The sequence below is a fragment of the Dendrobates tinctorius genome, unplaced genomic scaffold (genome assembly GCF_039654945.1).
Source record: "Dendrobates tinctorius isolate UK_male_01 unplaced genomic scaffold, ASM3965494v1 ptg000159l, whole genome shotgun sequence".
Classification (NCBI taxonomy): domain Eukaryota; kingdom Metazoa; phylum Chordata; class Amphibia; order Anura; family Dendrobatidae; genus Dendrobates; species Dendrobates tinctorius.
In genome coordinates, this window is record NW_027361826.1 from 20097725 (window position 1) to 20124483 (window position 26759).

General features: G+C 45.7%; 1 long non-coding RNA gene across 3 annotated transcripts in view; it reads right to left on the minus strand.

The window, feature by feature from the left end:
* The window catches only part of LOC141052373 (uncharacterized), a 95667-nt gene that overhangs the window by 24949 nt on the left and 43959 nt on the right, over positions 1 to 26759 (minus strand). Inside the window, exon 1 of one of the 3 annotated variants that reach the window (XR_012220790.1) lies at positions 11060 to 11164. The exons of the other annotated variants lie outside the window; for them this stretch is intronic. This is a non-coding gene — a long non-coding RNA (uncharacterized lncRNA). Of the gene's footprint in view, positions 1 to 11059; positions 11165 to 26759 lie in introns of those variants that run through there. 3 annotated transcript variants of the gene reach the window in all.

Below are 26759 nucleotides of genomic sequence, written 5' to 3' on the forward strand. Positions count from 1 at the left end.
TAGATCAAAAAAGTCTAATAAGCTTAAAAACACCATGAAAGATACTAAAGAATGCAACTTTATAACATTTAAGGTGGAGACATTTATGTAAGTTCCTCCACCTATGAACATGTCTACAGCATTACTGGGTATGGTAAGCAATTCCTGCACATTTATTGGCTGTCTAAAGGTGTGTGCACACGTTGCAGATTCTGCTGCGTTGTACAGTACCAAAAAAACGCAGTGCACATGCTGCGGATTTTTCCTCTCGGATTAGCTGTGGATTGAAATCCGCAGCATGTCAATTCTTTGTGCGGAATCCGCAGCGGTTTGACACCTGCTCCATTCTCGAAATCCGCAGGTGTCAAAACGCAGGGGTAATCCGCAGGCTAATCCGCACTAAATCAGCAGGTACAACGAGGGTCATTTTACCTGCGGATTTAGCCAAATCCGAAACGAGTGAACACACCCTAGCAACTGCAAAACATGAGGGCCTGTGGCATATACTCACTTCTGAACCAGTGATGTCGGGTGCGCCTGCACAAATTAATTTGTCTCCTCTAACTCAAGCCAGCTCTAACCTCTGTTTTAGGCTAAAAAGTGAGCATAAATTACACCTCAACACATTCAGCACACCCCGGTTTCTTAACTCGCTGCTACCATTAATCAAACATATACGGTAATGAGTCCCCAAAATATTTTACTGTTAGACAATCAAAACGTCACATACCTTCTGAAGGGCTAAAGATTCTTTAAGAGAATACAAGGATCAAACGTATTAAAGATTTAAGCTTTACTATAGGAATCCAAGGAGCAATGTTTCTCCTTGCGGAGAGTGACATGTCCAGCATGCCGAGATGGGGAGCCTTTTAAGCTGAAATACTCCTCTGGGAAAAATGCCAATTTTCTCTTCAGAGAGGAAGAGAACTAGAACTCCAGTACCACATATAGGAAGTAACAATCCTAAAAGTCAATGTTGACCCTTTAACGAGCATTGTCCCATGACTTAGGATAAAAGTTAAAACCAGAATCTCAAGTTGTAGATGATGCATGTGTTCAATAGTAAAAAAAACATACAACATACAGTACATACGACATACAGTACATACTCACCAATCACCTAGTCCCCGATGCCCTCGTTCTCCTGTAACAAAAATAAAATAATAAACCAACCTATACTTACCTTTCCGCAGAAGTCCATTTAATAATGAGGTCCCACGATCTCCCATGTAGAACAGTGACATTGGGAGATGTCACTGTTCTACAAGGCCCTCCGACATGCCCTCGCTGCCGGGAGGTCACCTGAGTTCATGCTGTCACCGGCAATGTTATGTGAGAAAATTCTCACACAGCGATGCCGTAAAGTGAGAGCATCAACTCCGGTGACCTCTTAAGGGATGCACTGTAGGAGCCATTAACCTCCTGTCAGGAATCGCGGGAGGCCTATAGAGTGGTCACATCTCCTGATGTGACTGCTCTATAGGGGAGATCATCATGGGACACTCATTATTAAATGGATTACATTGGAACAGGGAGTATTTGTGCTTGTTTATTATTTTATTGTTTTGCAGGTGACCGAGGGCGTTGCAGGAATTAGGAGTACAATAAAAGTGGGAAAATGTGTTGTGTTATTTATTTCATTAAAATACTTTACTCTGGCTGTGTCTTTAATTAACCCAATAACAACTAAAGGATTAGTAATGGATAAGTGCTTATTGACACCTCTCCATTACTAAGCTGAGCTTGATGTCACCTTACAATACAAAGGTGACATCAACCCCCCATTACCCCATATGCCACCACTATAGGGCAGTGCGAAGAGATAGACTAAGTGCCAGAATTGGAGCATCTCAGTGATGAGCCATTTCTGGGGCGGCTGTGGGCTGGTGTTTGTAGCTAGGGGGGGCCAATATCCATGGCCCCGTCCTAGGCTATAAATATCATCCCGCAGCTGTCTGCATAGCCTTTTCTGGCTATTATTTATAGGGGGACCCCACGTCATTTTTTGGGGGGTTCCCCTATTTTAATAGAAAGTAAAGGTTATGCAATTGCGGGCTGATATTAATAGCATGGGAAGATCCATGGGTATTACCCCCTTCCCAGGCTATAAACATCTGCCCCCAGTCACTGGCTTTCACTCTCTGGACTGGAAAATTGCCCAAGGAATTTTTTTCCCTTGTTTTAAATTAAACAGATATTGCTTTTAAGGCTGAGGTCACACTTGCAAGAAACTCACACGAGTCTTGCACCTCAATACCCAGCACTGCCGCCGGCACTCGGGACTGCTCCGATCCGAGTGCCAGCGGTAGTGCTGGGTATTGAGGTGCAAGACTTGTGCAAGTTTCTTGCGAGTGAGACCCCGGCCTAACGCAGATTTTTTTATATCTATAGATATATCTATAGATAGATATATCTATCTATTGTAGTACAGCAGTGTCCACGTTGTGCAGTGATGAGGCAAGTTCAAACCAAAACGTGTTTAACCCCTTTCTGACATCAGACATACTATCCCGTCCACGGTACCCGGGCCCGTATGACCAGGGATGGGATAGTACGTCTGGTGGGATAGGCCGCTGATCGTGGCCGGGTGTCAGCTGATTATCACAGCTGACACCCAGCACTATGTGTCAGGGGCAGTCACGGACCCCCCCGCACATTAACCCATGGCATACTGCGATCAAACATGATCGCAGTGTACTGGGGGATTAGGGAAGCATCGCTAGGGAGGGGGCTCCCTCCGTGTGTCCCTGAGACCCCCAGCGCAGCGCGATGCGCTGCTCTGGGGGCCTCCTTCCCTGCACTGAGGAAGTCGCCTCCCTGCAGGCCCCTGAAGGCCCCCGTGGCCATATTGGATCCGGGGGCCTGCAGGGAGGCGACTTCCTCAGTGCCTGTAGAGAGCAGGCAGTGAGGAAGCCTCTGCAGCGCCTGCTAGATCGCTGATCTGACAGAGTGCTGTCCCAACTGTCAGATGAGCGATCTGACATATTACAGTGATGTCCCCCCCCCCCCCCCGGGACAATGTAATAAAGTAAAAAAAAAAAAAAAAAAAAAAAATTTTTGGGGAAATAAAAAAAACAATAAAAGTACACATATTTGGTATCGCCGCGTCCGTAACGACCCGCCCTATAAAATTGTCCCACTAGTGAACCCCTTAGAAAATAAAAATAAAAAACGAAGCAAAGAACAATGCTTTTTCATTATACTGCCGAGCAAAAAGTGCAATAACACGCGATCAAAAAGACGAATATAACTTACCATGGTACTGCTGAAAACGTCACCTTGTCCCTCAAAAAATGAGCCGCAACACAGCATCATCAGCAAAAAAATAAAAAAGTTATAGCTCACAGAATAAAGCGCTGCAAAAATAATTATTTTTTATATAAAATTGCTTTCATTGCATAAAAGCGGCAAAACAAAAAAAGACATAAATGAGGTATCGCTGTAATCGTACTGACCCAAAGAATAAAACTGCTTTATCAAATTAACCACACACGGAACGGTGTAAACGCACCCCCTAAAAGAAATTCATGAAATGCTGGTTTTTGTTCATTCTGCGTCCCAAAAATCTGAATAAAAAAAGTGATCAAAAAAAGTCACGTGCCCGAAAATGGTGCCAATAAAAACGTCAACTCGTCCCACAAAAAATAAGACCTCACATGACTTGGTGGGTCAAAATGTGGAAAAATTATAGCTCTCAAAATGTGGTGATGCAAAAACTATTTTTACAATAAAAAGCGTCTTTTAGCGTGTGACAGCTGCCAAACATAAAAAGACGCCATAAATAGTAAATTAAACCCCCCGTTATCACCCACTTAGTTAGGGAAAAAATAATAAAATAAAAAAAAATGTATTTATTTCCATTTTCCCATTAGGGTTAGGGCTAGGGTAAGAGTTAGGGCTAGGGTTAGGGCTGAGATAATGGTTAGGGGTGTGTTGGGGTTAGGGTTGGAGTTAGAATTGGGGGGGTTTCCACTGTTTAGGCACATCAGGTGCACTCCAAACGCAACAAGGCGTCTTATCTCAATTCCAGCCAATTCTGCGTTGAAAAAGTCAAACGGTGCTCCTTCCCTTTCAAGCTCTGCCATGTGCCAAAACAGTGGTTTACCCCCACATATGGGGTATCAGCCTACTCAGGACAAATTGCACAAAAACTTTTAGGGTCCAATTTCTCCTGTTACCCTTGGGAAAATAAAAAATTGGGGGCAAAAATATCATTTTTGTAGAAAAAACTATGATTTTTTTATTTTTATGGCTCTATGTTAAAAACTTCTGTGAAGCACTGGGGGGTTCAAAGTGCTCACCACACATCTAGATAAGTTCCTTGGGGGTCTAGTTTCCAAAATGGGGTCACTTATGGGGGGTTTCAACAGTTTAGGCACATCAGAGGCTCTCCAAATGCGACATGACACCGCAGACCATTCCATCAAAGTCTGCATTCCAAAACGTCACTACTTCCCTTCCAAGCCCCGACGTGTGTCCATACAGTAGTTTTCTCCCATATATGGGGTATCAGCGTATTTAGGATAAATTGGAAAACAACTTTTGGGGTCCAATTTCTCCTCTTACCCTTGGGAAAATAAAAAATTTGGGGACTAAAAGATCATGTTTGTGGAAAAAATATGATTTTTTTATTTTCACGCACGGGAGTTATAAACTACTGTGAGGCTATGTGCACACGTTGCGGAATTGCCGCAGTGAGAAAATCTCATTTTAATTCTAGCCTATTTCCCACGGAAAAACTAGTGATTTGCAAGCGTAATTAGCTTGCAGAATGCTAGCGTTTTCCAAGCGATCTGTAGCATCGCTTGGAAAACTGATTGACAGGTTGGTCACACTCGTCAAACATAGTGTTTGACGAGTGTAACCAACTTTTCACTATTGAGGCTGCCTATGCAGCATCAGTAGTAAAAATATCTAATGTTAAAAATAATTGAAAAAAAATAAAAAATCGTGTTTTTCTCACAATCCGGCGTCCAACGCAGCGTTCCCGATCATCGCGATGCTCCCGGCAGGTCCCGTTCCCAGTGATGCATTGCGCCAATGACCTCTGATGACTTCGCGGTCTCGCAAGACCGCTACGGTTTTGCGAGACCGCGACGTCATCAAAGGTCATTGGCTCAATGCATCACTGGGAACAGGACCTGCCGGGAGCATCGCTGAGGCCTTGTGACGCTGCGCGGGACATCGGAAGGAGAGAATATGACGATTTTTTTATTTTAATTCTATTTTTTACAGGGATATGGTACCCAGAGCCTGGAGTAGAATCTCCTCTCCTCCAGACCGTGGGTACCAACCCCAAATGTTTTGCTTACTTTTCGCATGGTGGGCACAGCCACATGTGGAAAGTAAGCAGAACAATGCATTCCTATGTGTGCAGATTTTCCCGTGATTCCGCACAAAGAATGAGCATGCTGCGTGCGTATTTTTCCGCGATGCAATTCCGCCACGGAAAAATCTGCAGCATTAGCACAGTATATGCGGAATGCCATATGATTGCATGGGATGCTTTTTTTTGCGTTTTCGTGGCAAAATCGTGCGTTTAAAATCACCAGGAAAACTCAAAAAAACGCTTTGTGTGAACACAGCCTGAAGCACTTGGGGGTTCAAAGTGTTCACCACACACCTAGATAAGTTCCTTGGGGGTCTAGTTTCCAAAATGGGGTCACTTTTGGGGGGTTTCAACAGTTTAGGCACATGAGAGGCTCTCCAAACTCGACATGACACCTGCAGACCATTCCATCAAAGTCTGCATTCCAAAACGTCACTACTTCCCTTCCGAGCCCAGACGTGTGCCCATACAGTAGTTTTCTCCCACATATGAGGTGTCAGCGTACTCAGGACAAATTGGACAACAACTTTTGGGGTCCAATTTCTCCTCTTACCCTTGGGAAAATAAAAAAAATTGGGGACTAAAAGATCATGTTTGTGGAAAAAATATGATTTTTTTATTTTCACACCCGGGCGTTATAAACTTCTGTCAAACACTTTGGGGTTCAAAGTGCTCACCACACACCTAGATAAGTTCCTTGGGGGGTCTAGTTTCCAAAATGGTGTCATTTGTGGGGGTTTCCACTGTTTTGGCACATCAGGAGTTTTCCAAACGCGACATGGCGTCCAATCTCAATTCCAGCCAAAAAAGTCAAATGGCGCTGCTTCCCTTCCGAGCTCTGCCATGCACGCAAATAGTCGTTTACCCCAAATATGGGGTATCAGCGTACTCAGGACAAATTGCACAATAACTTTTGGGGTCCCGTTACCCTTGGGAAAATAAAAATTGGGGGTGAAAAGATCATTTTTGTGGAAAAATTATGATTTTTTTAATATTATCCCTGTACGTTGTAAACTTCTATGAAGCCCTTGGGGGTTCAAAGTTCTCACCACACATCTAGATAAGTTCCTTGGGGGGTCTAGTTTCCAAAATGGGGTTATTTGTGGGGGGTTTCCACTGTTTTGGCACATCAGGGACTTTCCAAACGCAACATGGCGTCTGATCTCAATTCCAGCCAATTTTGAAGTGAAAAAGTCAAACGGTGCTCCTTCCCTTTCGAGCTCTGCCATGCGCCAAAACAGTGGTTCCCCCCCAGACATCAGGTATCAGCGTACTCAGAACAAATTGCACAATAACTTTTGCAGTTCAATTTCTCCTGTTACCCTTGGTAAAATAACAAAAATTGGACCTGAAGTAATTTTTTTGTGAAATAAAGTGAAATGTTCATTTTTTTTTTAAACATTCAAAAAATTCCTGTGAAGCACCTGAAGGGTTAATAAACTTATTGAATGTGGTTTTGAGCACCTTGAGGGGTGCAGTTTTTAGAATGATGTCACTTTTGGGTATTTTATATGATATAGACCCCTCAAAGTGACTTCAAATCTGATGTGGTCCCTAAAAATAAAATGGTGATGTAAAAATGAGAAATCGATGGTCAACTTTTAACCCTTACAAAAAAAAATTTTGGTTCACAAATTGTGCTCATGTAAAGTAAACATATGGGAAATGTTATTTATTAAGTTATTTGTGTTCCATATCTCTGTGATTTAAGGGCATAAACATTCAGATTTGGAAAATTGCAAAATTTTCAAAATTTTCACCAAATTTCCTTTTTTTTCACAAATAAACGCAAGTTATATCAATGAAATTTTTCCAATAACATGAAGTACAATATGTCACGAGAAAATATTGTCAGAATCACCGGGATCCATGGAAGTGTTCCAGAGTTATTACCTCATAAAGGGACAGTGGTCAGAATTGTAAAAATTGGCCATTAACGTGCAAACCACCCTTGGGGGTAAAGGGGTTAATGTCCAAAAACTCACACAGTGCTCAGTACACTGTATCCTCCGGATCGCAGCCGGGAAAACACAAAACAGTCTGTGACCGGCCATGAGCGACCGCACTATCGTGTATGCAGGTGTGCCAGACCCTTTGGCTCCACTTGGCCCTGTGTTGCCTCACACAGGGAGTGCTCTGCAGACCAACTGCTCTGTCTGCTTGCAGGACCAAAACTGACACACCCAAACTCTTCCTGTAGGGTTTTTTTCCTTCACTCCAATCTGTGGCCATAGGCCACTTATAAGATCTGGATTAATGCTCCAGTCTCTTCGGAGGCGTGGGTTCAAATCCCACTGCTGCCAATATTACGAGAATTTAAAAACACTTATAAGATCTGGGCTGGAGGAAACGGACTGGACCCCACTACCTTCCTGCAGCCTGTTTCAAAAAGAAAAGCCCATACCAGGTTTTCCTGAATAAGCTCCTTGGTCAAGATAACTTGACCAGGTTCAAACTTACTATTATTCTGCCTTGTGACTCACAGGCATGCTGCTGTGACCACAAGGCACTCCAGCGGATCTAATATGCTTCTGAGCGCATCCTGGGGGACACAAAGCTCCCCTCACATATGACCCCGGTCACTGCCTCACACTATGTAGAGATATATCTACCTATCTATCCATCTATCTATAGATATTCACTTATATTTGTTTTGTGTGTGTAAACATTATGTGAACATGGTATGTGATGATATTATGGTCTTCAATGGAGTATGTAAAAGAAGAGGTTGGACAAAGAAATTACATCACAATTCTTTTTTTTTTTGCTAAACGACAAAAACCAGGGGCGTAACATTCCCAGTTGCAGGGGGTCGCAACTGCGACGGGGCTCCTGAGCGCTTAGGGGCCCAGGACCCAGGGCCGCCAGTCAGGGCATTAATGCCCTGACTGGCATATGGAGCCCCTATGAGCAGAGGGGGCCCACATCGGGCCCTAGCGGTGGGGCAGGCTGGGCAGGAGGGGAGGTCAGAGAGGCACCATGTCAGTGCCGACTCCCCCTGCACCGCATTGAACTATACCGGCGTCTATGACACAGTCACAGTTCAAAGCAATGATGGAGAGAGCGTCAGCTGACTTTCCCTCTCCCATCATTCCCCCCTCTGCCTTTAATACAGCGGGTGCGTGATGATGTCATCGCGCACTCACTGTGTATCAGGCAGAGCAGGAGACAGGAGCGCGGGCACGAGGAGAAGGTGAGGAGTTTCTTTTTATGCAATAGTGAGTACAGCCAGGAATGTGGGGCCATTCTCAGGGGGATGTATACCATGGTGCTGTATACCATACAGGGGATACTGTTCTCTATACTATGGGGGTGTATACCATGGGGGGGTGCTGTGCTGTATACCATGGGGGGTGCTGTGCTGTATACTATGGGGGGCTGTATACTATGGGGGGTCCTGTACTGTATACCATGGGGGGCTGAATACCATGGGGGGGTGCTGTGCTGTATACTATGCTATTCTGTTTACCATGGGGGTGCTGTGTTGTATACCATGCAGTGCTGTATACCATGGGGGGCTGTATACCAGGTGGTTCTGTATACCATGGGGGCTGTATACCATGTGGTGCTGTAAACTATGGGGGGTGCTGTGCTGTATACGATGGGGGGCTGTATAACATGCGGCTTGTGCTGTATACCATGCAGGGCTGTGCTCTACTCCACGCGGTGCTGTATATCATGGGGGGTTCTGTGCTGTATACCATGAGGGGTGCTGTGTTGTACACCATGGGTGGTGCTGTGCTGTATACCATGGGCGGCTGTATACCATGCAGTGCTGTATACCATGGGGGGTGCTGTGCTGTATATCATGGGTGCTGTATACCATGCAGTGCTGTATACCATGGGGGGTGTATACCATGCGGGGCTGTGCTGTATACCACGTGGTGCTGTGCTATATATCATGCGGTGCTGTATACCATTGGGTGGGTGCTGTGCTGTATACCATGGGGGGCTGTATACCATGCAGGGCTGTGCTGTATACCATGCGGTGCTGTGCTGTATACCACGTGATGCTCTATACCATGGGGGTGCTGTATACTATGCGGGGCTGTGCTCTATACCATGTGGTGCTGTGCTGTATATCATGTGGTGCTGTGCTATATACTATGCGGCTGTGTTATATACCATGGGGGGTACATTATATTCTATGGGGGAGGCTGTGTTATATAATATGGGGGGGCGACATTATAGTCTATGGTGTAGCAAGTCAGACACCTGCCCTCCGCTCCTTTCATTCTCTATGTGAGGGTGGAGTTATGGGAGCGGTGGGGCTGTGGACAGATCGAGGGATGGAGCCTGGGGTGGTCTCAAGGGGGCCCCAAAATTTTTGCCAGTATGGGACCCCGAAATTCTTAGTGGCAGCCCAGGGTGGGGGGGCCCCATTTGAAAGTTCGCACCGGAGCCACTGGCAAAAACGCATACAAATCCGCATGGAAAAACACATGAAAATCCGCATCCAAAACACACGGATTTTTACCTGCGTTTTCTGCCAAGAGAGGCAGAATCTGCGCAGAAAAATTCACAGGCAAATCCGCAACGTGTGCACATACTCTTAAGCTGCAATGCTCCTCTGGGAAATATGCAAATTAACTCTTCAGAGAGGAAGAGGACTGAACTCTTGTGCCACTTATAGGAAGTAGCAATCCTAAAAGTCAATATAGTCGATATTGACTTTTAGGGTTGCTACATCCTATAAGTGCCACTAGAGTTCCAGTCCTCTTCCTCTCTGAAGAGACTATTTGCAAGCTTTAATATAAATTAATATAAAAATATACAGTGCTAACAATAAATATATAAAGGAGGTAAAAATAACAACACATAAACATGCAAAACCGTTATAAAAAGGGGGTAATAACAGAAATAACTAAATGTTTCCATATACAGTTATCGTAGGGAGAAGTGAATCATGGGGCACGGGCTGCCCTCACATGTTAACACTTCTCTTTATATCACCCAGCTTTCTATAGTCCTGATCATAGGCTCATATTTCCAGGATGAACCGAAGTTGCCATTTTAAGGGATGGTGTTTGTAAGTGGACGAATGGCTAAGGATGTGGCATTTGCAATCTCCTGTCTCCCCCTATACAGACAATAGGAAATATTCTGCTTAGTACAGACCATTTGCTAACCCCTTGAAGCTCAAAATCCAAGAGCTAAGGGGCCAGTTTTAACACCTCCTGCAAAAGCCCCTTTGTGCTTACAATACTGGTATATTCAGTTTCACCCTTTTGTCACCTAAATGTAACGCTACTGCTGGTATGAGTTTCCCTTATTGATTATATATCTCCTTCACAGCCGTGGACTTGACCATGGCCCTCGTGCACCCGCAATAATCGATCGAGTAACGAGCGTGCCCGGGCACCCCGATAGTCGATCGAGTATCATGCTGTGTCGAGCACGCTCGCTCATCACTAATAGGGAGGCTGTGGGGATTCATACTGTAGAGAGAGAAGATATGTGGGGATCACTCTGTATAGAGAGACTATATGGGGGTCCATACTGTGTATTGCACTTCATAACAGTGGTAAAATATGTTCAATATTACTTGCGTCTATTTGTGAAAATATCATGCCGCGGCACTGACACCACACTAGTTGGAAGCATGGCTTTAAAGGGAAGGTGCCGTGTTTTTTTATAATTTAATGTAAAAAAGAAAATAGTATAAAAAGATATTGTCCCCTAAGCTTGACTCAGTGGTGTGTATGGATTTTTTTTCTGTAGTAATGCAGCCACTGGGGGCTGCCATCTTACCTCTCTGGCTGCTGAACGACACTTTCCATGCTCATTTACGGCAGTCCCTGGGCATAAGAGATAATAGTCGGCTGCCGACCCCTATCTGAATCATTGCATCAGGAGTGAACTGGCCACGCCTCTGTGGGCAGCTCAATTCACAGCTGTGGGTGTGGCCAGGCGCCATCTTATTAGAGCCCAGTGCTTTCCTGTTAGCTTCATTTACACTCTATTGCAAGCCCTGGATGCAGGACTGTTCCAGCATAACAGGGCTTGGATGTTCACTCTGCACATACCAGCTGTAGGAGAGGAACCAGGACGAGCTGCTGGACACCAAGCTGCTCTTTCCAAAACACACGGCCAGCCGCTGCCCCTGCAAAACATACGAGGAGCTGCTCCCTGCTGTTTCAAAACACTTGGCAATCTGCTGGACATCTAATCCTCTCCTGTGTGATACTGACTGCTGAGCCCTGTATCTAATCCTCTCCTGTGTGATACTGTGTACTGAGCCGTGTATCTATTCCTATCCTGTGTGATACAGACTGCTGAGCTATGTATCTAATCCTATCCTGTGTGATACTGTCTGCTGAGCCATTTATCTATTCCTATCCTGTGTGATACTGACTGCTGAGCTATGTATCTAATCCTATCCTGTGTGATACTGACTGCTGAGCTATGTATCTAATCCTATCCTGTGTGATACTGTGTGCTGAGCCATGTATCTAATCCTATCCTGTGTGATACTGCCTGCTGAGCCGTGTATCTAATCCTCTCCTGTGTGATACTGTGTGCTGAGCCGTATATCTAATCCTATCCTGTGTGATACTGCCTGCTGAGCCGTGTATCTAATCCTCTCCTGTGTGATACTGTGTGCTGAGCCGTGTATCTAATCCTATCCTGTGTGATACTGTCTGCTGAGCCATGTATCTAATCCTCTCCTGTGTGATACTGTCTGCTGAGCCGTGTTTCTAATCCTATCCTGTGTGATACTGACTGCTGAGCCGTGTGTCTAATCCTCTCGTGTGTGATACTGTCTGCTGAGCTATGTATCTAATCCTATGCTGTGTGATACTGTCTGCTGAGCTGTGTATCTAATCCTATCCTGTGTGATACTGTCTGCTGAGCCGTGTATCTAATCCTCTCCTGTGTGATACTGACTGCTGAGCCGTGTATCTAATCCTATCCTGTGTGATACTGTCTGCTGAGCCGTGTGTCTAATCCTCTCGTGTGTGATACTGTCTGCTGAGCTATGTATCTAATCCTATGCTGTGTGATACTGTCTGCTGAGCTGTGTATCTAATCTTATCCTGTGTGATACTGTCTGCTGAGCCGTGTATCTAATCCTCTCCTGTGTGATACTGTCTGCTGAGCTATGTATCTTATCCTATGCTGTGTGATACTGTCTGCTGAGCCGTGTGTCTAATCCTCTCGTGTGTGATACTGTCTGCTGAGCTATGTATCTAATCCTATGCTGTGTGATACTGTCTGCTGAGCCGTGTATCTAATCCTCTCCTGTGTGATACTGTCTGCTGAGCTATGTATCTAATCCTATGCTGTGTGATACTGTCTGCTGAGCCGTGTATCTAATCCTCTCCTGTGTGATACTGTGTGCTGAGCCGTGTATCTAATCCTATCCTGTGTGATACTGTCTGCTGAGCCATGCATCTAATCCTCTCCTGTGTGATACTGTCTGATGAGCCGTGTATCTAATCCTATCCTGTGTGATACTGACTGCTGAGCCGTGTGTCTAATCCTCTCGTGTGTGATACTGTCTGCTGAGCTATGTATCTAATCCTATGCTGTGTGATACTGTCTGCTGAGCCATGTATCTAATCCTCTCCTGTGTGATACTGTCTGCTGAGCTATGTATCTAATCCTATGCTGTGTGATACTGTCTGCTGAGCCGTGTGTCTAATCCTCTCGTGTGTGATACTGTCTGCTGAGCTATGTATCTAATCCTATGCTGTGTGATACTGTCTGCTGAGCCGTGTATCTAATCCTCTCCTGTGTGATACTGTCTGCTGAGCCGTGTATCTAATCCTATCCTGTGTGATACTGACTGCTGAGCCGTGTGTCTAATCCTCTCGTGTGTGATACTGTCTGCTGAGCTATGTATCTAATCCTATGCTGTGTGATACTGTCTGCTGAGCTGTGTATCTAATCCTATCCTGTGTGATACTGTCTGCTGAACCTTGTATCTAATCCTCTCCTGTGTGATACTGTCTGCTGAGCTATGTATCTAATCCTATGCTGTGTGATACTGTCTGCTGAGCCGTGTGTCTAATCCTCTCGTGTGTGATACTGTCTGCTGAGCTATGTATCTAATCCTATGCTGTGTGATACTGTCTGCTGAGCCATGTATCTAATCCTCTCCTGTGGGATACTGTCTGCTGAGCCGTGTATCTAATCCTCTCCTGTGTGATACTGTCTGCTGAGTCGTGTATCTAATCCTATCCTGTGTGATACTGTCTGCTGAGCTGTGTATCTAATGCTATCCTGTGTGATACTGACTGCTGAGCCATGTGTCTAATCTTCTGTGTTCTACTGACTGCTGAGCCGTGTATCTAATCCTATCCTGTGTGATACTGACTGCTGAGCCGTGTATCTAATGCTACTCCATGTGATACTGCTCTCCTGAAATACTCTGTGCTGCTGTCACCCTGCTCCTCCACCATATATCTCCCTCTGTGCCCCCCATAGACCAGCACACTGCTCTCCTGAAATACTCTGTGCTGCTGTCACCCTACTCCCAGAATCCTTGCTGCCTGCCATCCTCGGTGACCGAAGACCCCATTCCTCTCCTCAGATCCCATCCTGGTGATGTGTGAAAGCGAGGCGACAGGGGCCTGATATATGGTGGAAGGAGCAGGGCGACAGCAGCACAGAGTATTTCAGGAGAGCAGTGTGCTGGACTATGGGGGCGCCCTGTTCGGTGCCATGGATTGTACATAGAGCGCTGTGTTTTATACACATGGATGGACCATCTGCTTGTCTGCTCCACAGAAATCCAGGAAACATTTCTGCTGATTGATGGCCTGTCCTGATCCAGACTTTGCATGCAAAGACAGTCAGTAACTTTGCAGGCCCAATCAAAATGGCTGCTCACTATGTTCCTAAATGTCATCCTCTCTTTTCTCTTAGCAAACACCCAGAAGCGGAGGAGAGGAGTGACACCACACCCATGTCAGCAGATTCCTCCCATAATTACTGCAGGGCAGTAATGTGAGCTAGTTGTATACTAGGTTTTTGTGCCAAATTTCAGTAGCTGCTCCCCCTTGTGTTAACAAGTGGAAATGCCAAACTTTTTAAAATTATTTTTCATATTTTACAAAATTAAAAACATGATAATATTTTTTAAGAAAATGTAAACATTAATTCTTCACATTTTTTCAATTGCTGAAAAAATTTTTTTTGGATGGCACCTTCCCTTTAAGGGTATGCCAGCCTGCACTTTTATTTGTATAAATGATAATGCAGTAATGGATCCTAAACAGGATCCTTTTGGTGTCTTATTGTCCTTTACAATTAGGGAATCCCATTATAGCTTAACTTCTTTCTGACATGTGACGTACTATCCCGTACACGGTACCCGGGCCCGTATGACCGGGGACGGGATAGTACGTCACCGCGATCAGCGGCGCTCACGGGGGGTCACGGACCGTCCCCGGCACATTAATCCCCGACACAACGGCGATCCAACATGATAAGAAAAGTTAATTCAGCTCACCCTTAATAAGACCAATGTCCTCGAGACACGGACCTCGTCTCTGCCAGACGATAGACGTAGCAATCCAAGAAAGGGAATGTCCAGCTCAAGAAGATAAAATCCAAATCCTTTATTGTCCTTCTTAAAATAATGACAGGCTTGATGCACCTGACCGGATAGTCCGGAGGAAAGGTTGCTAATGAACAGCTGGACGCGTTTCGAACAAGTGTTCTTAGACTCAGCATGTCTCCCGGGAGAGAGGGTGGGTATATAAATGCAACACACAATATTCACAATAGATTACTAAAATGCAATTATCCTAAATGGAGTCTGAACAGAGCTTCTAAAATTGTTGGTAATAAATCACGCATTTCTTTACTCAAATCTGATCATTCTGTTACCACAGCTGATTCTATTATCCCCCAGAAAGGTTTTCAGGCAGGTTGTCCCACTTTGGTTTTGACGCATAGCGTCTTTTTCAAATCTGTTTCTGATATTATACGGCGCAATGCAAACATTCTCCCAAGTGATCATGTTATGGACCACATTCTTGAAAATGGAATTGTTTCCAGACGAGCCCCAACACTTGGCAATTTTTTGTCTCCAAGTTTTTATCAGAGAAAAGCATATAGAAGGGGTCACTGGTTGTCTAGTAAGGGTTTTTTTTTAGATGTGGACAATTTCCTTGCAAAACCTGCACCTATTCTCAACAAACCACCTGTTTTACTAATTCTAGGACACACAATTTTTCAGATCAGTGAAATTTTGAATTGCAATTCCGACCATGTAGCTTACATAATAGAATGCAAGCAATGCAATTTGGTTCCACGATCAGAAAATTAAAAATGCCTCTAGACATTTTATCACCTCACATAACAGAGATTTCTTTTTTCAGTACCTTTGCAATTGAACATGTAATAATAATAATCTTTATATAGCGCTAACATATTCCACAGCGCTTTTACAGTTTGCACACATTTTCATCACTGTCCCCGATGGGGCTCACAATCTAAATTCCCTATCAGTATGTCTTTGGAGTGTGGGAGGAAACCCACGCAAACACGGGGAGAACATATAAACTCCATGCAGATGTGGTCCTTGGTGGGATTCGAACCCAGGACCCCAGCGCTGCAAGGCTGCAGTGCTAACCACTGAGCCACCGTAACTAAATCTCCACGCGGTGGTAGGAGAGACATTTGCGGGACAAAGAAGCATTGTGGATCCTTTCACTGGACACAAGAGTTCCTGATGGACTAAATCTCAAGAAAGAGTTCATGCTTTATTATTGATTTTATTACTTTGTATGAATTTTGTATATGTTTTTTTTCTTTATTTTTATGTTAATTTGTTGTTAATGAGACACCTGTGTGCTGTATTTATATACCCACACTCTCTCCCGGGAGGCATGCTGAGTCTAAGAACACTTGTTCGGAACGCGTCCAGCTGTTCATTAGCAACCTTTCGTCCGGACTATCTGGTCGGGTGTGTCAAGCCTGTCATTATTTTAAGAAGCACAATCAAGAATTTGGATTTTATCTTCTTGAGCTGGACATTCCCTTTCTTGGATCCAACATGACAACAGTGTACCGGGGGGCACAGGGAAGAATCACGCAGGGAGGGGGCCCCCTGCCTGCTTCCCTGAGACACTCAGAACAGCGCGATGTGCTCGAGCTGTTCCGAGGGTCTCCTCGCTGCAGGCCCCCGGATCCAATATGGCCGCGGAGGCTTTTGGGTCCTGCAGGGAGGCAGCTTTCTCAGTGCCTGCTAAGAGCCTCCTCAGTGCCTGTCAGATCGCTGACACTTTATAGTAATGTCCCCAGCTGGGGCAATATAATAAAGTAAAATAAAAAAAATCAAGTGTAAAAATAATTTTTTAAAAAATTCCTAAATAAATTAAAAAAAATAAAAATTCCCTAATAAATTATTTTTTTTTGTAAATTAAAAAAAACAATAAAAGTATACATATTTAGTATCACCGCGTCCGTTATGACCCGCCCTATTAAACTGTCCCACTAGTTAACCCCTTTAGTGAACCCCTTAATAAAAAAACAAAGCAAAAAACAATGTTTTATCATCATACCACCGAATAAAAAGTGCAATAACGCACGATCAAAAAGACATGTATAAATAACCATGGTACTGCTGAAAACATCATCTTGTCCCGCAAAAAAAGAGCCGCCACACAGCATCATCAGCAAAAAAAATAAAAAAGTTATAGCTCGCAGAATAAAGCGATGCAAAAATAATTATTTTTTAAATAAAATTGTTTTTATTGTCTAAAAGTGCCAAAACATAAAAAAGATATAAATGAGGTATCGCTGTAATCATACTGACCCAAAGAATAAAACCGCTTTATCAATTTTACCACACGCGAAACGGTGTAAACATCTCCCCCCAAAAAAGAAATTCATGAAATGCTGGTTTTTGTTCATTCTGCGTCCCAAAAATCAGAATAAAAAGTGATCAAAAAATGTCCCATGCTACCAATAAAACAATCAACTCGTCCCGCAAAAAAGAAGACCTCACATGACTCTGTGGGTCAAAATATGGAAAAATTATAGCTCTCAAAATGTGGTCATGCAAAAACTATTTTTATAATAAACAGCTTCTTTTAGCATATGACAGCTGCCAAACATAAAGACCCCCTTAGTTAGGGAAAAATAATAAAATTAAAAAAAGTATTTATTTCCATTTTCTCATTAGGGTTAGGGCTACGGTTAGAGTTAGGGCTAGGGTTAGGGCTGAGATTAGGGTTAGGGGTGTGTTGGGGTTAGGGTTGGAGTTAGAATTGGGGGGTTTCCACTGTCAAACGGTGCTTTTTCCCTTTCAAGCTCTGCCATGCGCCCAAATAGTGCTTTACCTCCACATATGGGGTAACAGCCTACTCAAGACAAATTGCACAACAACTTTTGGGGTCCAATTTCTCCTGTTACCCATGGGAAAATAAAAAATTGAGAGCAAAAGTATCATTTTTGTGGAAAAAAATGATTTTATTTATTTTTATGGCTCTACGTTCTAAACTTCTGTGAAGCACTTGGGGGTTCAAAGTACTCACCACACATCTATCTAAGTTCCTTGGGGGGTCTAGTTTCCAAAATGGGGTCACTTGTGGGAGGTTTCCATAGTTTAGGCACATCAGTGGCTCTGCAAACGTGTCATGACACCCGCAGACCATGCCATCAAAGTCTGCATTACAAAACATCACTGGGGGGCGGGGCCTAGCTCTTGATGTGAGAAGTCAGGTGGCTGTGCTTCTCTGCCACCATTAGCCTCAATTATCCTGCACAGAGCCCGAACCAGCTAATTCCTTTACCAGGATCAGATGTCTGAAGGTCCCAGGAGTCAGGGGCGAGCTTCTGCCAGACTCAGAGAGACAGACATGGGCCGCAAAAGGCAGAAAGATGCCGGAGCCTGCAGCAGTGCCTCAGTCCAAGATTGTGCTGAGAGAGAGGAGGAGGCGGGAAGAAGAAACACAGCCTATGCACAGAGGCTGGAAGTCTCAGCCCGGCTGAACAGGTATGTGAGGGGCATAGAGACAGATGAAGAAGGAAATGGAGGGAGTGAGAAGCACAGAGATGAGGAGGAAGACGATGAGGAGATACCTGTGCTGAATGCAGAGCTGGAGCAGGAGGAAGAGGGGGATGGTGACACTGTGCAGTTAGCTGAAAGTGCAGATGTAGCAGAGCCCACCCTGCGGGATGTATTCCAAGCTGTCTTATACTGCAAGACTGCCTTAACTGCTCTAACAAAGCAGGTGAATTGCCTGAAAGAAGAAATGGGAGGCATAAAAACATCTATGCAGAAAGTTACAGCCAGATTAACTGAGGTGGAGGACAGAGTTGGTGTAACAGAAGATCACTTAACCTCAGTGCAAAAGACACAACAACAGCACACTCAGAGGATCACGGTAGTAGCCAATAAAAATGACCTGGAAAACCGGTCACGTAGGAACAATTTGCGCATTGTGGGCATCCCTGAGAGAGCTGAGGGTGCTGACCTCACAGCCTTTATTGAAACCTGGCTGCTGGACAAGTTTGGTGCTGATAACTTGTCGAGAGTGTTTGTGGTGGAGCATGCCCATCGCGTACCCATGAGACCCCCAGTGCCGGGAGATGGACCTCGCACGATGCTAGCCAGAATCCTGAATTGCAGAGACAGGGACACAATCTTACGAAAGGCTGGAAAGTTGACAGATCTTAACCTGGAGGGCAAACGAATCGAAATATACCCGGATTACTCAGCCGAGGTGCAAAAGTTGCGACTGCGGTATGGCGAAGTGAAGAAACAGCTCCGCTCTTTGCATTTAAAATACTCTACAATTTATCCTGCTAAATTAAGAGTGGAAGCTTTTGGAAAGGTCATTTTTTTCCCGTCACCGGTTGAGGCTGCTTCGTGGTTGGAGCGCAACCGGAGCAAATTGAGAGAAGATAATGGCAATATGACCACATGACCCTGCTAGACTGATCACTGGACAGGGTTGTGGCGCTGCTTTACTCTGCGAAATAGGAGCGCAGAGGAGGGGGAGAACTCCCCACTGGGATCTACGTATTATGGTTAATTGTTTGACTAATGGTTCGGGACTATGCATACTGTTGACAATATGGCGGAGAGGCTGCCAATGATGGAGGAGGACACGACGCATGTTGAAGTGCGGAATACTGAGAAGTTGCTCAGGTTCTTTGAGCTCCCACTCTCACGTTGGGGAGAGAGTGACAACTGCAAAAGGGGAAGGGTGGGGGGAGGGGAAGCGGAGAGGGATGGGGGGAGGTGGGTGGGGCGGATTTGTAGGGAGATGGGGGTTTTCATGCTGTTTGACCGGGTATGATTGGGACCACAATGTAATGATGTTACTTGATGATGATGGATTGTTCTTTCTAATGCACAATGAGTAACCGTACTGTTCGGATGTTAAGTTGGAATGTACGTGGTATATCTGATAAGGTTAAGAGGGCGGCTGTTCTGAATCATATCAAATCCTGTGAACCTATGATCGCGTGCTTGCAGGAGACACATCTCACTAGAGACACTATGCACTGGTTGTCAAGAGCCTGGATGCTAAAGACATATCATTCTACTTATTCCTCGTACTCCAGGGGGGTGTCAGTCCTAATACACAAAAACACACATTATGAAGAGCTGGTAGTGCATGTAGACAGTGAAGGGCAGTATGTATGGATTGCTTGCAGATTGTTCGGACACAAAATGATTTTAGTGGCTTTATATATCCCTCCACCTTACTCTAAAAAGAAACTACAAGCAGTACTGGAACTGACGGGCAGATGGGGGGAGACTCCGTTGTTGATTATGGGAGATGCTAACAACACTATGAATGATTATTGGGATAAAGTAAGACCGGCAGGTACGGAAGCTGGACAGGACAGGATGACTGCCTTTGGCAAGTATGTAGGGGAACTTGGGCTGGTAGATCTGTGGAGAGTACGAAATGAGGGTAAGAGGACTTTTTCATGTCATTCGGCAACACATGGAACACTGTCGAAGATAGACCTGGCTTTGGGGGATACCGCTATGGACGGGATGGTGGGGGAGGTGGAATACCTACAGAGGACTCTCTCGGATCATGGTCCTATGGTGGTCACGCTTCTGGTGAGATCTGCTCAGGGTCAGAGGGGAGGTTGGCATCTTCACCCGACGTGGCTTAAAGTGGTGGACATGGGTGGCATAACCAAAGAGCTAGAGCACTTCTTCCAAATGAACGAAGGGAGTACTGAGGCCACAACGGTATGGGATGCCATGAAGGCATTTACGAGGGGACTTTTTATAAGTGAGATTGCGAGGTGTAAGACCAAAACTAAATTGGCAGATCAACAAATAAAAGATGACCTGACAAGAGCGGAGGCAGACATGATTTTGACGCCAACGAGTGAAGCTCACAATAGACTAAAATTGGCTCAGGAGGCAGTTGATAAACTGCACATGATGCAAGCTGAGAGGAAAAGGGCATTTCAGCAAGCCCAATTCTTTGAAGAAGGAGAGAGAGTAGGTCACTTGTTGGCGGTGATATCTGCGGCACAAAGGGAGTCTTCCAGGGTGTATAAACTGAGAGATCAAACAGGGGCGACTCTGACAGACACAAAGGACATACTGGAGGTCTTCAAGGCATATTACATGGCACTGTACACTTCGAGAGCACGGGACACAGAGGGGGATGTGGAGAAATTTTTGGAAGGCATTTCACTACCTAAATTGTCTGAGGAAGATAGGTTGAGGTTGGAAGACCCTGTGAGTGTGGAGGAGGTGGAATGTGCAATACTGTCTATGCCCAATAACAAATCACCGGGAGCTGATGGTCTACCTGGGGAGGTGTACAGGGAGTTAGTGGAACTGCTGGCTCCGAAATTGAAATCTGTGTTTGATGAGGCTTTAGTGACGGGGGCACTGCCGAGATCAATGGAGGAAGCGGTGATAGTAGTTCTGCCGAAGGAGGGAAAAAATCCCATGGATGCGGAGTCGTACAGGCCCATTTCGTTGTTGACAACGGATGTCAAAATACTCGCTAAGATCCTGGCCACCCGGCTCACCGGGGTTGCGCATACCATTATACACGAGGACCAGTCGGGCTTTATGCCTAACCGCTCCATGGCTGTTAACTTAAGAAGATCATTTCTTAATATGCAACTGCCTGCTGATAATGGTGGCAGGAGAATAGTGATGTCATTGGACACTAGGAAAGCATTTGATAGCGTGGAATGGCAATACTTATGGAAAATCATGGAACTGATGGGATTCGGCCCCGCGTTCATGGCCTGGGTGAAGTTATTGTACTCATCCCCAAAGGCGGTAGTTAAGGTGAATGGAGAACAGTCCGGGATGTTTGACTTGCATAGGGGCACAAGGCAGGGGTGTCCGCTGTCCCCGCTATTGTTCGCGGTGGCAGTGGAGCCCCTGGCGGCCAAGATCAGAGCTGAGAGGGGAATGGTCGGATTTAAATTTGGGAAGCTGGAAGAAAAAAATATCATTGTATGCCGACGACATCCTGTTGTTTTTGGAAAATGCAGGAGAGACACTGGGGTGCGCGATGGATGTAATTAAACAATTTGGGAGCATTTCGGGACTGGAGATAAATTGGCACAAGTCTTATGTCATGGCTGTGGATAGAGCAATAGAAGCGGAGGCGATAGATGAGAGGGGGAAACAACTCCAGCTAGTTTCACAGTTTAAATACCTAGGGATATGGGTAGCTCTTCCGCTGTCCCGATTCACGGGTCTGAATTTGGTTCCTCTGCTAGAGAAATTTAAAGGGAAAATAGGTGCATGGTGCAAATTGGCTTTAACGGTAATGGGTAGAACTATCCTGATTAAGATGGTCCTTATGACACAACTAATGTACGTTTTGCACAATTCGCCGATATGGCTACCAAAAAAACGGTTTCGGGGCATTGATTCTATCTTCAGATCCTTGATATGGGGCAAGAAGCAGGCACGGATTAAATTTGGAACTCTGCAAAAAGGAAAGGAAGAGGGAGGACTGGCCGCACCAAATCCATGGGTCTATTTCTTGGCAGTAAAGGGCCAGCATGTCAGGGGATGGAGAGAGCTCGATTGTGGAGGAGCAGCTCACCGGGTGCTGGTACATGTGACGGGGAGACGCCCACTTATCCAGGGTCTAGAGGATGGTACCTTTAAGAAACTGGGAGCACCATATCCTACCATAGGCATGATTCAGAAGGTATGGGACACCATTAAAAGGATCAGAGGGGTGGATGAGCTGACTAGGTACTCACCGGTGTGGGACAATGAGCATTTGCCTGAACTTAATAAGCTGCGTCAAATGGGCAATTGGAAGGCGAAAGGAGTGAGATATGTGTGCCAGCTGCAGAGTGGAACGGACCTGAAGACCTTGAGACATTGAGAGAGGAATTTGATTTGCCTTCGGTATGGGGTTTCAATACTATATGCTTCGACATGCTTGGAGGGCACAGTGTAGATTGGGAGCCATGACGGTTCAGGGCGACATTGTACTAGACTTTGTGTGTATGAAGGGAGGGACGAGGGAAGTTATATCGAGCATATATCATGATCTACTACACTCCTATCTGGGGGACAATCACCTCACTGCAAAGAGTAAATGGGAAAGGGAGGTGGGTACCCTCACAACAGAACAATGGGAGGCTATTCTTGAATATGTCCCGAAGATCTCTTTAAGCGAGCAGGCACGGCTCTCCCAATTATATGTAATACATAGAACATACAAAACACCACTGGTCCTATTCAAGGCGGGCTTGAGGGGAGACTCTAGCTGCCCTAGATGTGGCACAGACCAGGCCGGACTGTTACACATGCTATGGTCGTGTCCGTGGCTGGTGGCATACTGGCTGGTCGTTATCAACAAAATTGAGAGAGCTTATGCATATACACTCGACAGGAATCCAGTGCTGTGTGTTTTGTGGGAGGTGGATGGGATACCTGTCTCAGAACATTACAAAGTGGCAATAGCGAGGTTGCTGTATGTGGCACGCAAATGGAAAGGATTCGGAACCCCCACTAGGAGGGAATTTATTGCTCAGACACGTACGGTAATGCATTTAGAGGAAAGCATTTACAGGCAAAGGCATGGTGAAAGAACTTTCGAAAAAATATGGTCCGCCTGGATGGCGGTGATATGATTGCTAAGACTCTCAAGTATACCCGGCATAAGGAGTATTGGGGGAGGGGGGAGGGGGGGATGGCTTTAATTGTATTACTACAAGATATGTGAATTGTTACATGTATATTGATATCCACTGTTTATTGTTTAAAATCTTTTGAAACCTAAATAAAAATAACTGGTTTTTAAAAAAAAAAAAAAACATCACTAGTTCCCTTCCGAGCCCTGACGTGTGCCCATACAGTAGTTTTCTCCCACATATGGGGTTTCAGCGAACTCAGGACAAATTGCACAACAACTTTTGGGGTCCAATTTCTCCTGTTACCCTTGGGAAAATAAAAAATTGAGGGCAAAGATATCATTTTTGTGGAAAAAATGATTTTTTTATTTTCACGCCCCGGCATTATAAACTTCTGCGAACCACTTGGGGGTTCAAAGTGCTCTTCACACATCTAAACAAGTTCCTTGGAGGGGTCTAGTTCAAAAACTGGAGTCACTTTTCGGGGGTTTCCACTGTTCTGGCACATCAGGGGCTCTCCAAATGTGGCATGGAGCCCAATCTCAATTCCAGCCAATTTTGCATCAAACGACGCTCCTTCCCTTCCGAGCTCTGTCATGCACCCAAACAGTGGTTTACCACACATAAGGGGTATCAGCGTATTAAGGACAAATTGCACAATAACTTTTGTGGTCCTATTTCCCTTGGGAAAATAACTGTCACGATCCATGCTGGATTGTGACAAGATAAAAGCACATGTAACCTTTTTTTCCTTTAAGCTGGTTGCTTTAAGTTAGTTTTGCCCCCGGTGGCCATTAGGGTCATTACACAGTGGTGTCTTTAGTTCTAGTTTTGCCCCCGGTGGTGGCTAGTATTATTACACAGGAATCACTGGCAGGTGTGATTGCTCTGGCTCTTGCCTATAAAGGAGAGTCAGGTGGTCTCACTCACTGTTGGTGATATTGGTCATTTCCAACCATTCTTGGTGGAGGAAGGAGCTAGAGAAAAGTTCCTTGCAGCTCAGTCAGAGTCCTGGTGGTGAAGGAGCAACAGTGAGGAGTTCCTTGCAGCTCTGACAAAACTTTGGTGAAGTAGCAGCTATTCAAGAGGAAAGCTGCACTCAGGTGCTGGAATCTGTTGCTGGGAGCAATAGCAACAGAGCAAAGCTAAGTGGTTTTTCCCTGTTTGTAACTTTCCTTATGTGTGTTTTAGTGCAGTGGTGGGATTAGTTTCTGCACCATCCAATTCAATAGAAAGAGATAGGTGCAGGGCGAGCTAGGGTTTTTAGGTATCCTGCTCGTCGCCAGGTGCGGAAACTGCCTAGGGACCTCAGGAGTGTAGAGACACTGACTCAGGGGAGAGCAGGAGGTCTCCACGTCCCCATTCCCTATTGCAGGGCCCTCCATTGTATCGGTTTCCCTGGTGTTTCCATTATCTCTGTTAATTCGCCCTGCTGGAGGCGGTGTATCCAGATACACGTGTAACTACTGAAATTCGCCTGCTGGAGGTGGTGTATCCGGCTGCACGTTACATTGTTTAAATTCGACCTGCTGGAGGTGGTGTATCCATGGTCATGGGTGTCATAGAAATTCGCCCTGCTGGAGGCAGTGTATCCAGTCACCCGTGACATCACATTATCACCAACTATACATTTTTTCTGCTGAGTCATTGTTACACCCGGTCCCTGTCCTGGCGCTGCACCCTGGTCTGCCGCTGTTACACCTGGCCCCCGTCCAGGCGCTGCGTCAAGGCCTGCCGCTGCTCTCCATTCTGGGCACTCACCTCGAGTCTCTCATGCTGCTGCTCAGCATTCTGTCCTCCCTCCTGCCTCCTCCTCCTGGCGTCCTGTGAGGAGATCTGTAGCTAAAGCTATTAGGGCACGCCCGCTCTCTTCCCTTCTTAAAGGGGTGGCGTGCATTATTCAAAAACTGCAATTAACCAATGGCAGCGCACTGGCTGCCTGAGGGGCTTTACTACGGGTGCCCGGGGATCACTAGTCACGCCCCCTTCGGAGCCCCCCGGACCGTGGTCCCGAGGTTCCACTTAAAAAATAAAAACGAATGTGAACTTCACCGTCTCTGCCTCCGCTTCCATTCATTACAGATTGCTCCGGCCATGGAATCCGCTGGACTCCAGAGGCCTCCGACGTTGGAATTGTGCCAAGAGGTGACCTGTTTAAGAGATCAACAGGATAAGATCACGACGTATCTATGTAACCTGTCCACCCGCATAGATTCTCTGCAGAACCCGGCTGCTCCTGATTCACCTAGCAACACCCAGGTACCTGCTGTCATGACAAGCAAGGGCCCCCACCTGGCGGCTCCTACCCGCTTCCATGGTGATCCCACTCAGTGTTGGGGTTTTCTTAATCAGTGTACCCTACACGTCAAAATCTTGGGGCATATGTTTGCTTCTGACCGTGCCAAAGTGGGCTTCATTATGTCACATCTAGCAGGAGAGGCTCTCGCCGGGCTGAATCCGTTATGAGAGAGAGGAGACCCGCTGGTTAATGATCTTCAATCTTTTCTAGAAACTTTTCGCAGAACCTTTGATGAATCTGGCCGGGTCATGTCGACCGCTTCTTCCCTACTTCGCTTACGCCAAGGAACCCTCACGGTGGCTCAGTATGCTGTTCAGTTCCACACCCTCTCATCTGAGTTATCCTGGAACAATGAGGCCTTGCTGGCTACCTTCTGGGAGGGCCTATCTGGAAAAATTAAGGATGAGCTGGCGGGACAGGACAGGCCTACCATCTTGGATGACCTGATTTCCTTGGCGACCCGGATTGACCTGCGTTTTCAGGAGTGTTCCATGGAGATTAAGCGTGACAGGAGGTCCTACCACCTGGACTCTAATTCTTCCAAGATGTCTACCTCATCCTCTTCTCCCGAAGCTATGGAGGTAGATCGAGTAAGTCTGGCCAGCCGCTGCCAGGAGGCACGTCGCAAAAACAGAAGCTGTCTGTACTGTGGTAGTTCCGAACACCTGATCCGCTCCTGTCCAAAGAAGTCGGAAAACTCCTGTGCCTAGGCTCGGTAGGAGAGGTCACCCTAGGTAGAGAACATTCCTCTCCTTCGCTGCAGATCTCAGTCTCCGTGACCTGCGGAGCAAAACATTTTCTGGACTCTGTCTGTTGGACTCCGGAGCTGCCGGAAGCTTTATCCAGCAAACGCTTGTGGATCGCAACCACTTACCAGTTCAGGCTCTTCCCAACCCGTTACAGGTAGTCGCTGTCCATGGCCAGCCTCTGACCGTACCTGTCCAGTTCCATACTGAGCCAGTGGAACTCCGGGTAGGTCTTATGCATTCTGAAAGAATTCATTTTTATGTGTACCCTGGTTTATCTCACCCCTTGCTTCTAGGTTTGCCTTGGTTTCAGAAACATGAACCAGTCCTTAATTGGAGAACAGGC